Source organism: Oreochromis niloticus, linkage group LG4 (genome assembly GCF_001858045.2).
Source record: "Oreochromis niloticus isolate F11D_XX linkage group LG4, O_niloticus_UMD_NMBU, whole genome shotgun sequence".
Taxonomy (NCBI): Eukaryota; Metazoa; Chordata; class Actinopteri; order Cichliformes; family Cichlidae; genus Oreochromis; species Oreochromis niloticus.
In genome coordinates this window covers 24,775,346-24,789,376 of record NC_031969.2, presented here as the reverse complement: position 1 = coordinate 24,789,376, position 14,031 = coordinate 24,775,346, and the positions used below count along the sequence as shown (strand labels likewise).

The following is a 14,031-nucleotide window of genomic DNA, read 5'->3' as shown; positions in this document are numbered from 1 at the left end:
GATCAGTGTGGATTCAGGTTTGGGAGATGTGCATGAGATTGGATGTAGTGGGTGAGCGCTGTGTGGTGCAGGAAAACAAAATCAAAAGAAGGATTACAGGATCCCTGCCCTGCCCACCAGGCACCTGAGACATGGGCAGACAAAGAAAAGAACTGACAGTAAAGTCCAAGGGTCATCACATTTTAACACGCGTCTGCTGCTGCTGTAGTGTACTCTTCTAACAAGGTCAAAGACATATTTCAAACAATGACCTGATTTTTAAGTGTCAGTTGGCTGCAAAATAGCTCTCATTGTAAAGCAAACTCGCTTCACTTTAGAAGATTTACAGCAGCTCTCAGATTCTTTTCGTATTCATTATTGATTATGATGATGTCCATCACTTTAATAAACCCACAGCCATGTGAAATCGCATTTGTGTTTGCTTTTGCTTCTTTCCAACCAGTCAGAAGGCAAATTATTGACACAAAATAAATAAATAAATACATAAATACATTAAAAGAAAAAAATCAAACCATTTCTCCTGAACCAACACAGTCACAGGAGAGAAGCTTCTCCACTTTGAAATGATAAAAATACTCCTGGACTTGTGTTTGCAGATTGGAGAGAAGATCGATAACAATCAAGGCACTGATTAGAAGAAAAGAGCCTATCTTGTTTGGATTGCTCTACATCAGATCTTTTAAAGCATTCAGGCCTGTATGTTACCAGTGTCTGGACAAATAAAACCAGACATGTTGACTTTCCGTAGAGATAACTAAAATAAAGCCTTTGTGCTTTTCCCATTATAGATAACAAAGGTTTTCACAATTCTAATCTTATAAAGGAAAACGCTGTCTTCATGTTTCCATTTGATATCGATGTTTCATATTTTATAAATCAGTCATAGAGAGTATATGAGTAAAGCTATAGGTATCTCACACACTTACATGGCTTCTATAATGCACCAGACTGTAAGGAAAGCTCAACCATAGCTGCTGAGTGAGCAACAGTCTCAGTGATCCAGAGTGACTTTAAAGATGGCAGATCAGCCGAGAACTGCAGATGAGAGATGAAAGGGGGAGGGAGAATCAGAAAAGGAGGACTGGAGGAGAAACGGGAAGAGAGAGAGTGGGGTGAGGAGTTAATATCTCCCAAACGACATATCCTGCATATCATCCAAGTGAAATAACAGCAAGTCCATCAATGCAAATATGCACAATTACAGCTACTTGATATTTTAGACACGTCACAGGGATTTTGAGCTTGAACCTCAGACTGTCGTTGGAATCTCAGTATAACCAGCTGCAGTCTTGCAAAAGGATCAGCCCAATAATCTTTGTAGTATTAAAAAACACATTCATTAGTCTGCATTGTGAAGAAGGAGGATGTGGCCTTACTGAGCAACTGATTCCCACTTTAAACACATACAAGTCCTTAAAAACTGCACAGAGAATTCTGGGTATTTACTGTCCTGATCTGCATGCCTTTGCATCTCTTAAGCTAATCGTCATATAGATACCTAATGGTAAATTCTACAGCACATTGTGTCCTTTAACAGATTTAAATAAATAAACTGTTGCAATTAAACCTCTATACACAGCAGTGTTTCATCTGAGCTCTAAGGTTTCACCTGTCAGTTGAGGTTATCTACATTCTGAAGATGGAGCTCATGTCCAGTTTCATTTGTGGGGTTATTACAAAACTGGAGCTGGCTCTGGGTGATTTTTCAGGTGAAACAAACAGAATGTTAACATTATTTTTAAACATTTGACATTTGAGTTAATTCCCTGAAGCCCCAAGTCGTATTTCATCTTTGTTAAGTTGTGTGCAAACATAAATTAGATACTGCATTAGCATGTGCAGAACACATTAAACACCACGTCCTTTTCCATCTCAGTCCTTGGCTTATATTTCAAGTAAATATGGAAATGGGCGGTCATATATTTACAGTGTGACTTAGTATTCATTGCTGTAATAAGAAAACAACATCTGAAAAATTAAAAATAATTTGATTATAATAATAATTATAATTTGATTTGAGCTGTTGAGTTAGATATCCTATCAAAATCACCCATATGTATGTGTTGTCTCATTATAACCCAAACAGAGACTCTAAATCATTCCTGCAGACTCTTAAGTTTTCCTGAAAACAACTACTTGTGTTCTTGAGACACAAGGTTCAACCTGACAGCAGACCAAACTCTGAACCTTTCATATAGCACCCTGTCCTGCCAGTTCCTGTCCCTATATTAAGATTAATTACACAAGAGGCCAGTATGCTGAAATGGGAAATTATATGCCCCCAGGAACGGGGCCGTTAGATGCTCTGTCTCAGTTAGTAGAACAGCTTTTAGATTGCTCTTGCATATTCTTATGCTGAGCAAAGCAGGCATGGGATTGGCTGTCCTGGTCTATTCTATGGGTTTGATAATACCTAGCAGAGGCAACTTGGGATATGATGACACTGATTAAAGAAACTTTTGCTCCATGCCAGGTGGGGGCTGCAGTCCCTTTATCTTTCTAATCAGCCGTTAATCACAGTGAAACAATGCGGCTCTGTGTGTTCTGATCAGATCTGTTGGTACAAATTTTTCCATTAAAACAGAATTTATAAATGTGTCCGGTAGCATTTTGAACCGTATTGTGGGAATGTCATACCTGGAGGAGGAGAGGAAGTAAAAAAAAATTAGGAACACAGTTATTTAAAGTTAATATAGCAAACTTGTTAGCAAACGGTTGCTCACAATTTCAATATTTCCATATTAAATTCCATTATCCATTCACAGTTCATTTTTATAGCAAGCTGCCAAATGTAAGACCAATATTCACACTTGTTAAGTTCAGCTTTTGATCTTTAGCAGATCTGGAAAATGTGTCACTATGTTTACTGGTAAGCTAAATTTTTCAGTTATTTAATCTTGTTTTATTTTTGGAAAGTGCTGTCTGCTAAATTACTATGAAAAAGGTGAGAGTGAAACATGACAGTGGGGGCTAGACTGCTAAACAATCAGCTGGAAGTTGTGTCTACTGATTTGACTTTTGAACTATAATAAAGTAGCAAATTGATGTTCATTAGCACTTGAAACCATTTAAAGTTATTTCACTAGTAATTAATTCAAGGTTTTGTCAGGGATGTTTTTCTATGTATTACAACAGCTTCCCTAAAGAAAAAAGATTTCATGACATGTCACTTTCATGTTTGTTGTTTTGGTGTTTTTACTTTGAGATAAATGTTGTAAATCTTGCATCACATTGCACAAGATCTGCTGCCCATTTTTCAAGTGCTTCAAAGTTCCAGTTATTATCTTTTAGCTGATGTTTAATTCAAACTGACACAAGTGGAATGACCGTCTTTCTACAAAACTGCTTTTCGTTAACAACTTTGCCTCACTGTTACTGCATATTTAGCTTAAAATTTGATGCATTGTGCCTCTGAAACTAGGATTATATGCGTAACATTTCTCTGTTTTACTGAGCCAAAGCTGCACGCAGACAGTAGACTGATGACTATCACAGGCTTTTCTTTGCAATCATTGCAGAAACAGCATCAAAGGCCCTTCATGTATTAGAGGAAAAGCTTTGACCAACTTGGACCAGCTCAACCACCCAATCCCCCACTGTGAACATTACCAAGGGAAAATTCATGCCGAGAGAACTGTAGGGGAGCAGAGGAAAGTGTAGCACCTGGCATGTTATGTAATGCAACCTCCTCATTGTTCATTGTGCAGCTCTGTGTGCTGTGATTTGCAGTCTGTGACACATTATGTCCTGGACTGTGTTCGATCCTCTCACCAAGGATGGAAGCTGAGCTGGGCAGCTGGTGGCTGCTTCTAAACTATTTCACACATGACAGACTCTGACAAAAATTTGAATAAATTCAGTTCTGAAGAAAGACTTTGAAGAGAACACTAATGACTAATGCAATGCTTTCAAGGCAAAAGGACAAAAGGGAATCCAAAATCTAAACACAAGAGGCTCCAAAAGAGTGCACCTCTACTATTTTGTACCAGTTCATAAAACGAATATTTCAAGCTGCATAGACGGTGTGTATTACACAGCACACATGTGCTCAGTTTGCTCCCATTATAAAGTTTTGGATTATCCTTTATCAAGGATGAAGGTCCAGAGTAGGGGTGGATACTATACAATTATATCATGATATTTCAAGAAAACTTGCGATAGCAGTATTTCTGATGACACAGAAAAACTACTGAGTGTTTTATCAATGCTCGCGGTTTGCAGGCAGCAGCATTCATACAGTAAGTGTAAGTAAATGAAGAGCATTTCCCATTTTTCTTTTCCAGTGAGCTACTGTCATTGATGATACACTACCTAATTTGAAGTGTGAATCTATTGAAAAAGGTGCTAGCAGCAGCAACATTATAGTGTGATAGTAGTGACACAGCATAAGTCAAATGTAAGCACAAAAGTAGCCTCGGTAGTGTTTACTTTTGAAGTTCTAAGTAACAATATAAAACAACTCAGTCACACTTTAGTTTAACATTAACTAAAGTAACTTAACCTTGTAACTCTTCTTCACATATTATTGTCACATAATATTGGGATATTGTATCTAGGGCTGAGCTTTTTTAACCACTTGCTTAAAGACCTGCTTTCCCATCTTTTTGTTCTTTGTGTCATAAAGAGAGCAACTAGCAGGTACTCCACTGGGTGGTACTGGGTGGTGCAATTTGTTTACATTTACATTAAACATCACCAGCTACTAGCATTCACTCCTTCATAACCTGGTTATTCTTGACCAGTGGTGGTCAAGTGCTAAAACACATTTGTCATTTCCAACTTGAACAGTTCCACAGTTTTCTTGCACATTTTGCAAAAGCACTGTGTTTTGCTGACGGTTGCTAAAGTAGCGCCCTTGTTCAGTAATAATTATGGTGGCTGAACACGTCTCTTGCTCGACATGCCTGGGCTTATTTCTGGTGCACTAGAGAACATAAACACATGATTATGTTATAGATGCTATTGGGATGATATTTATATATCACTTTTTTTTACCAGTATTATTGGCGACAATATGCTATAGCAAAGCTCTGGTCCAGAGAATGTTTGGTTGTTAATGCATGGGTTTACACAGTGTTAAAAAAAAATAGAGCTATTAGCTATTTGCCAATATTTGGATGAACATTTATTAATGGGCAACAAATGAATTTAAAGAGTGAAGAAGAGAGAGCTGTAAGGTCATATTACCTTAGTAAAGACCCATAAACTACACATGGATGTTTCATGTATATGAAAGAAAAAATTATTTTAAATCACCAAATACAAAAACATAAATGTCCTCATATTTGATCACTGGTTTTTTCACCATATATTTTCCACTGTGCACAATATTGTAAATTAACTTTTACAAAAGCTTTTTTTAGTCAGTGAAATATTAGACTGTGTGCACAACTAGTGTACCACTGTTTGGACCGTCACCTACAATGTTATACAAAAGGTATTCAGAACTGAGATCAATACTGAGATTCATGATAGACACAACAGCCAGTGCAGACAGTCGGGGGCTTTGGAGGTACGCAGCAATAGCCAACTGTGTTTTTATCTTATTTCTGTGTTTTACTTCAACATTTTTCAATATGTGTCTTCTGGCTTCCACTTCTTTATATGTATACATTGTCTTTGTTGTGACGATAGTTGTCTGGAAAACTGAGTTACACATGTAAGCACTATAGAGAGAAAAAATAAAAGGGGAAGGGGGGAAAATGTAAGATTTGCACAGTGGTTTTTGAAGCTGGCAAAAAGTCTCTGCTGAGGACAAGAAGAGAATACCAAGGAGAATTGCTGGAGCAAGCAGTAAGGCAGTGAACAATAAGTATCCATCTATTCGTCCATTTTCTTCCACTTATTCAGCTAAGGGTTGTTGTTGGGTTGGAGCCTATCCCAGCTGTTATAGAGCAGGAGGCAAAGTATGCACAATATCACCGATATATTCTACAAATTAAGATTTGCAAACAACTGACAAACAACTGTCGTGTGTAAAAAGTCCAATACATAAAAGAAAATACTGTTCGAAGCCACTGAGGTGTTCATGGACAGGGGTGATGCGATGTCACTGGTATGCATGACTTGATACAGTCCAATAACTCCAGCCTTACTCATCTTGTCCTTTAGATTCTTTATTTCCACGATTTAACATAGCAGAGCAGCGGTCACAAACTGTTTGCCTCCTTCCAATCAACAACACATCTGCCACTAATTACATGTGTCTACCTTAAATACATTCAACATACCAAAAAACTGAAAAAGTGACCTCTAGCTGCATACATAAGGTATCAACCCCAAAATAGCTCCTACAGTAATAAGGAAATTTTAACACTGAATGGTGGCTGGAAAAGCATTCAAAACAGGCTTTAAGGGATAGCCTGTGAAAGTTTACGTAGATGAGAACAAGCACTTGAACAGTATAAGCTATAACATTTCATACATATCATTTAATTGAAACCTTTTAGACACTGGCATTGATCACTTAGTAACCAGAAACAAAGCTGTGACTTAAGACATGGAGGTGGATGTCTTCTTCACCGGGCACTGGCACCTCATTATGTTGTTCAGCTGACACACATTTGTTACCCATTTGAGAGTCACAGAACAATATTTTTGTCCTTCGTAATCAATAGTATTTGGCAGGCATTGTTAATGTGGCAAATCTCACCAATACTGATGAGTCACAGTAATCAACAATGTAACCCAACTCCGACTCATTACTCTGGCTTAAATAGCAGATGCTGGGAAGAATTAAGAATAATGGCTTCATGTTAGCACCAGATAGAAGTATCAGTCATGTGAGGATAAATGATGCAGTCAAGGGAAAGTGAAAGTCTTCTGCTTCTTTGTAAGACCTGATAACTCTTTCCAAACATATCTCGTCCTTCACCGAGATGTCAGTGTGAACCCGATTCGGAGACAAAAGAATGCAATGATTAAATTCCTGCCTTCAGCCACGGGGAAACTCGACGCTCGAGAGGATAACGCAAGCCAAGGTCACCGCATTCACATTCCAAAACATGGTTTCTTAGGTCTGTTTGCTTGTTGTTGTTTCCTCTGAGCCCACTGTTAAAAATATGAAACACGGAGAGGAAAGAATACCAGAGACAAATCAGTGGGAGAACTATCAACATGGTGGACTGTAATCTATTACAGTGACGTTCCCAAGGATCAAAAGCAATGAGCTGCTGACTGTTTAATAAACTGCAAGCTTACACTGCAGTATGGTCTTAACTATGATTCATTACTGTCACTGCATCTTCTATGAAAATAAAAGAGGCGCCTGAGGAGGCTGCTGGATTCCAGCCACACTAAATTGCTGTAAATTGCCTCTGCATTACATGTAAAGACTTTTTGTGGAGTTCATTTTGCTCTGTTTTCTTTCCCGTTCCCTTTATTTTACCACCAATTAAAAATGCATGAAAGTAGGAGTTTTAAGATCCTCGTGAGTTGCCAGGGGGTTTTCAAGTTTACACACTCAAGGCACAGTTTGATATTTTATTCATTAACGTGTTTCCTCACGTCATAATTATAGAGGTAGACTTAAGGAGCTTGCCTCAAAGTCAGTACTGACATTTCTTACTTCACGAGGAGCAAACTGCAGCGACTCTTCTCCAGCTCTTATGAGCTTCATCTGATCTTTTACATCAACAGCTAAATGGACTCATTCTGGCTGGAGACGATAAGAGCGTGTATATTGAGAATATAAATCTGGAGAAAAAAGATCACTTTTTTATGGCTAAAATTGAAAAAACTAGTCAAATCTGAAATTCTGTTTCATGCTATCCACTGAGAATCTGAAAATGTTGGTATCTATGTCTCAAGAATGTGCTGTTGTTGCGAGGCTGGAGTAAGTATTGCTTATTTGCATTTTAAATAACAAAATTTTTTAAAAAAACAACAACAAAGGTAGTGCTTATCACCGAAGAAAGCCTGTTTGGGAACCCAGCCAGAAACTGGTAGGAAGTGAAGGAGAACGCTTGAAACACAGCATACACACATCAGCAGGAGCATGGGCTCTGGTTTAAGGTGCTGCTCTGGCTAAAGCCAACACTTGGCTGACTCATTACAGCACCGTGAGTACACTCATTAGTCAGTTTCTGTGGGTGCTGAAAACAGCTTAAAAGTGCCTTAAATGGTCACCAAAATTTACTGTGTACTAAAGCACTCGAATTATTCTTCAGAGTATAGGGCAATCTATAATTCATTCAGCCGGGTTCATTGTTATTCTCACTGGTGAAAAGGAGACTCTGGGGAATGTGATAGGGTCTCTTCTTACTATTAATTAGCAGAGCAGAGAGCTTGCCTTTTCTTTTTTTCACTTCTCATGAACATGACACAAGGCCGTTACTGAGTGCAGAATTTGATTCATTGCCATATAGCAGTGGTACAATTTGTAGTTCACTTTTCTTTGTAAAAGCTATCTTTTAAGCTATCTCTCAGCAAGGAAATATGAATAAAAGTAAAATAAAATTTAAAAAAAGGCCAATCAAGTCCTTCTGGATTTGTCCACTGCCTCAGTATGCGTTCGTGGTTGAGTTTAATTGAGGGGTTTCAAGGACACATGGGAACCTCGGAACCGAATAAATAAGCTCAACTCAGTACAAGGGAGGCACTTTGTTGCTGTATTCATCCACATTAAACCAACAGAATTCGCCAGAGATTGTTTTGAATAGTAAAGCAGTTTTAAATGTATCTTTGTGTCAACCACAGTGCTCTTCTCAAATGCTACAAAAATAGAACTACAGGAGTAGGGATACATCCCCTTCAGACACTATTAGGTTTATCATTCATTCAACTTCAAAGCACAAGGTTATGTTTATTACGTAAATATGTCAGTGAAGATGGAGTATTTGCATCAGGGGCATAAAGAAATGAAGATCATTTCCTCTTTTAAAGCTGCATTAGAAAAGGACTCTATTTTCTTTATACTCAGAAACTATTTGCTCGGGCTTTTACTGCTTTCCTGCTTTGGTGAGCAATCAACAGCATTTGTGCTTCTGACGATTATGATCAAATTTTCATTTCTGTTTTTAGAATGCATCAACTGCAGCATATAATAACAAAAGCACTTATTTAGATCTTAGTGCCTCTACAGGCTCAACTATCATCCACTGTCAGCTCCTGCAGATTTTCTGTATAGTAGGGGGTGAAAGAAAACAGGAAAAAAAAAAACACATGACAAAGTGTTAACTTTAGAGATTTGACAGGCAATAAAAAATCCCAGGCCATGCTTAACAAAAATATTAGGCCATTTCCCTAAGCCCAGGGATGTATTAGTGAAGTTGGAGGATATTCATTCATAAATAAATAATGGTGAAACAGCTTATAGGGACATCTGGCTTTATATCCGTATTAGCTGCTGTGCTCGTGAAACCATGTATCATGATAAAGAGGATTCATAGCACCGAGCCTCATTAAAATATTGTTCCTTCAAGCCTTTTCTTCCTGTAGAAAAACATAACATTAAGAGTCATGTTATATTTCTTGTCCAAATCCAGCAATGTGAAGGTTCACAGCAAAACATAGATATAATTCTGACAGAACATATATTAGGTCAGGCTGCAAAGTGTATGTTGGATCTAGTCTAAGACATACAGTTTACAAACTTGACCATACATGACCTTTACAGTTTTTACTCTGCTGCCTTGATTATTAACTGTCCAAAGGGCGATCACATAAATATATGTAGAGATTTCTAGACAGTGACACAGTGTTCCTTTGTGTTAAACGAAACATGATAAATACAAGTTCAGGCTTTCAGCTGTAAAGCATTGAACAGAATTATTGCATTAACTTTGGAGGAACTGCATTCGTTTGTGCACACAATCCATCCTTTGCCAAAGCCAATCTTTTTAACCTTCAAACTTCATCCTTTTTGTGATGCTTTGCCAGGCTTTTACTGCGCCTATCTTCAGTTGTTTGTTCTTGGGTCTTTATCATCTAGTTTTATCTTCAGCAAATTAAATGCATGCTCAATGAGGTTGAGATCCAGTGTTTGACCCATTGCATAATATCCCACTATCTGACCTTCAAAAACTCCAGGGAGCTTTTGCGGTATGTTTTGGGTCACTGTATCTGTGCTGCAAAGTCCTGCACAATCAACTTAATCCCATATGCCCGAATATGAGCAGAACACATTGCTCTACACACTTCAGAATTCATCAGAATTCATCCAACTTCCACATCATCAGTAAACACCAGTGTAATGAGCTCCAGTATTTGCTATCACAAGGTCATTTCTCTATGGTCAACTTGCATAAGGACATCCTCTGCCAGCTGGAAAGTGCTATTCAGTTGGCTTGAGTTTTTCTTTACTATGGAAAGGATCCTGTGATCAACAACCACTGTTGTGCTCAGTGGACAATCAGGATGTTGCCAAGCTGATTTGTGCATTTTTTTATCCCCCTGATTGTTTTAAAACTGTTTATCCAACCACCCCTAAAGTTTCTGCTCTCACAATGTTGGATTTGCTTTGTTGCCGCAGCTGGTGGTCTATTTCTTTTGCACTGATATCTTCGAATCTCCTAAAATAGGGAACTGCGTATGGGAATTGCTGTAATTGCCTTTTTAACCCCTTGAATTAAAAGTGAGAGTCTAGACTTCAACTGCATCTTGATTTATTTTATTTTAATAATAATAATGGATTGCATTCATATAGTGCTTTTCTAGGCACCCAAAGCGCTTTATAATTCCACTATTCATTCACTCTCACATTCACACACTGGTGGAGGCAAGCTACAGTTGTAGCCACAGCTGCCCTGGGGCAAACTGACAGAAGCGAGGCTGCCATATTGCGCCATTGGCCCCTCTGGCCAACACCAGTAGGCGGTAGGGTAAAGTGTCTTGCCCAAGGACACAACGACCAGGACAGAGAGAGCAGGGGGATCGAACCGGCAACCTTCCAGTTACAGATGAGCTTCCCAATTCCCTGAGCCACGGTCGCCCAACAAGCTGTTTTAAAGCTGTTGTGATGACGTACAGAAGCAAAAATAATGAAATTTGTCTCATTGCTGAACTGCAGTTGCTGATAAAGACAGTGAGTGGTACTTGCTGATATCATGCTGTCACATTTTGTACCTATTTAATATTTGATCCTCTCTGATTTGAACTATTAAACATTATCAATTATGAGATTTTTTTTTTCCTGATTTGTTGCAACTACAATGAGGGCCATGGCTAAGGGTGTAATTTCCTTAGAATTAAAAGGAATTTAAATATATTTTATCTACACAAGATACAAGAAGACACAAATTATCCTGCAAGCAAGTAGTGAGTATCTTCCACGTATTCCAGCATAAAAATAAGCAATATTTCCACAACTGATTCTGTGAATGCACTGTACTTTCAGGGCCACGGGCTGTATTCTAGAGTAGCTTAACCTTCCAGTCTTATGTCAGGTTTTTGACTCTTATAGTACATATAAATTGTGATAATGACCGATCTCCCTTTCCTACTTACAATAAAAGAATAAACACCATCAAACATTGCAGGTTATAGGCCTATCTTATATACTTCTAAGACATTATGCACTACTTAAAATTACATATAGTTCAATTATTTCTTCTTTTATGTATAAACTTTAACTGTTACCCCTTTATTTTAGTATATTTCAGATATAATAGATTCCATTCTAGCAGAAATTCACAATTAATTGTGGGCCTTATGAAAAGGAGTTAGCAAATTTGCTTATTCCAACAACATTTCTGTGATATTTTTCATATTTAAAATGTATGTTTCTGTAAAGCGTTGAGAATTTGCCCTTATTTTGTCCTCTTAGTGAAACGGTAGGGCAGCAATTGCATTAGCTACACTAACTGAATAAGTACTCATTTTCAAGAAAATGCTTGCAACATTAATGTTCATTTTACATCATTATTCCAGAAATGTATGCAAATACATCTATGCAAATGCAATATTCAAGTACCTGTCACCTGCTCAGTTGCAGGTTTGAGTTCTTTATGTTTTATCCCACACTGAAAGTAATACAGCCAAAATAGAAACTGGCCATCAAAGTCACAGTGAAAAGGCTGCCACTATAAATCTGCTGAGCTGTATAAAAGGTTATTGCACCTGTCTGATTCTGGTCATGCAACCACAATAACATAAGAAGGGATTTTCAATGCATACTGCAAGCTATGCTGCAAACTTTGAGGATTCCTAGTTATGCCGATACATGGTCGCTGTATAGTAATTGTTTATTCTGTTATACTTTATACTGCCATATACTGATGAATACCTCCATATATGGTCACAATAACAAGCTGCCTGCTGAAGTCAAAATCTTGTGTCAGAAAATGTTTCCTCTATGAGACGCACACAATATTATGTGAAAGGTCATCCACCTTTCCACAATGCATAACCTGAAGTGGAGAAGCCGACAATATCAACTTTTAAAATCACTCCTGTGACATTAAACAAATCATTTTTATAAGCATGTTATTTTCATAAGAGAGGAAAAATCAGTGGAACACTGTAGCTGCATTGCGATTGCATGTGTGTATGTATCTATATTAAAATCAACTCACCGTTCGGATGGCTCTGATCAACATCAGGAAGAGTGACGATTTCTCTCAGTGCTAATCTTGGGGTATTTGCTTTGTCTGAGAACACTAGATAAGAAAGGAAAGGAAATGACAGCAGGGAATAATAAAAAAAATTTCAATAAGAGGACAAAGAACAAAAAAAGAGAAAAAAAATAACAGATTCCATTTTCTTTGAAATTTTACTCATCCTGAAGCACTGATGGATCCCCAGGTGCTTAGATCTGAGTCTGCAGGTACTGAGTACCATTCAGCAGTCCTGATGACAGGAGGGATATGGCCTTCAGCCAAAAGACCACACACAGGCCGGCTCGCATATACACTCTTCACTGAGGGATACACCACATCTGCAGTTTTTGCCCCACCTCCACTCTGCTCTGCTGGTGCCTTGGATCACTGCTCATGTTGTCCAACACTGTTCCGCCTGGGAAAGATCTCAACTATCAATCTCCAAGCTGTCAGCCACGCTGACCCATCGGACCCCAGACAAATCCTGCAATAGAAATCAAACAGCCCTTCTTCTCTGTAGTGAAAGTCTGTTGCTGTTTTGTCCTGCTTTGAACATTACCCTGATTGAGTGGTCTTGGGAATAGAGGACTGATAAAAACTCAACCTTAAAAGCAACAACAGGAAACAGGAAAATAAGCAACTAATTGGCTGCTACAAGGAGAAACATCACAATGAATGCTTATACAAGAGCAGCAGGTTTTATATCCGATTTAATGCATTTTTTTACCCTTTTAAAATGAACAGAAAATGTCAAAATCTCGCAGTGTTTATAAGCACAACTGCCAAGAAATGTCTTCTCTTTTAAAAATCTCTAAAATTGACTTTTACTGAACTCAACACACCTACCTTGTTATTGAATAAAATGACTTACTGTCACTGTAACTGTTTGCAGCTGCCACTATTCTTCTTTTATACGTGAGACCTCAGTAACTGCGAGGCTAGACACTTTATAATCTGTTGTTACAGACAGGTTCATGTTGGTGACCTTTATCTGTGCCAGCACATGCATATTATGCTTACGGTTTTGCACCTCTTTGCTCGTACCTCTCTGTCTCTGTCTTCCTCTGGTCGTCCCCTTGAATTCTAACCTCCTTTTCCTGCTTTCTAAAATCAATTATTATTGATTTTGCTGCACTCTCTGGGGTGGAGTCAAAAGAGGGGACAAAGAAGATAAAACCACAGGCGAATTGCTAAAGTAACTTCACTGTACCACAGGGGACTGGTATTGTCGTGAGAGGAGACTCAGATGCTGCTCTGACTCCATTTAAAAGCACTGGAGAATAAGAGTAAATGGCATCCTTCGCTTACCAGGAAATTTCAAATGATGCATGAAGTGGATGTCGGCCAGGAGCTGACTGGCTGTCCTGTTTGATAGTGTAAGCTGAGAAGTTGATAACAGACAGACAGACAGACAGTGAGAGAGATATTCAGATGCCTCAAAATTTAGGCAAACACCACTATGGATTAACGGCTGCTTTAGGATGACCCATGACGG

The 14,031-nt window shown here is 38.3% G+C and overlaps 1 long non-coding RNA gene across 1 annotated transcript; it reads right to left on the bottom strand.

Annotated features, from left to right (window-relative positions):
• Positions 1-933: 933 nt before the first annotated feature.
• Positions 934-13,883, bottom strand: LOC112846764 (uncharacterized). Its single transcript, XR_003219909.1, has 3 exons — positions 13,845-13,883; positions 12,513-13,020; positions 934-1,081 (listed from the first exon to the last, which is right to left on the bottom strand). It is a non-coding gene; the product is annotated as an uncharacterized LOC112846764 (long non-coding RNA).
• Positions 13,884-14,031: the final 148 nt, after the last annotated feature.